The sequence below is a fragment of the Octopus sinensis genome, unplaced genomic scaffold, assembly GCF_006345805.1.
Source record: "Octopus sinensis unplaced genomic scaffold, ASM634580v1 Contig12195, whole genome shotgun sequence".
Lineage (NCBI taxonomy): Eukaryota > Metazoa > Mollusca > Cephalopoda > Octopoda > Octopodidae > Octopus > Octopus sinensis.
The window spans coordinates 52,501-53,364 of NW_021832555.1; positions in this window are offsets into that span (position 1 = coordinate 52,501).

The window sequence follows — 864 nt, forward strand, 5'->3', positions numbered from 1 at the left end:
TTTCATCATTTCCCCCTTATTCTTTATTTTCTCGTTCTCATCCCCACCCACCCACCACCACCTCCAATCTCTTCTTTTCTCTTCGTATATTTTTCTCCACCCACCTTTTTTTTCTTTTCTTTTTGTTTCAATGAAGTTGCAAACTTGCAAGCATCAGAAATCTAGTTCGGTGCTTCTATTTATTCTACCATCTTCACCACCCCCCACTCTAGGCCCCCGTCCCGACCAATATTTGCGCATTCAGACATCGTAGACATAATCTCATCATTGTATCATTATATGTGTGTGTGTGTATGTGTGTGTATTATATGTGTGTGTGTGTGTAGTTAGATACATACAATATATATATAGTTGTATATTATATATATATATATATATATATATATATATATATATATATATATATATATATATATTTACAGTAATTATAACTCAGAACCAATAATTTATAGTTTATGTTCATGCTTTTTACCAAATGCAGTACCCGGGAAAGAAAGTGCATCGTAACATTAACAACCAGGAATTGAAACCGGGTCGCAAAATCGATTTGCCCCACCTTGACAAGGTTTTTTCTTTTGTATTTATTTTGTTTTTCCGTTCCTACCCTTTGGTGTATAAAGAACACCTGACTCTTCACTATTGCCTGTCTATCTATCTTTGACCTTTACATATATCTGGCTAAACAAATAAAAACATAAGAGCCTTCCCCCTCCATCTTATTCCTCCTCATTCTCTCTCTCTCTCACTCATTTCTGTCACATTGAAAATTGACTCACATCTTTGATAAGGGGGAAACTAACTTCAACATTGCACGTGTTTAGATAGTAAATTTTTTACCTGTGTAAACATGGCTGTTATCATAAT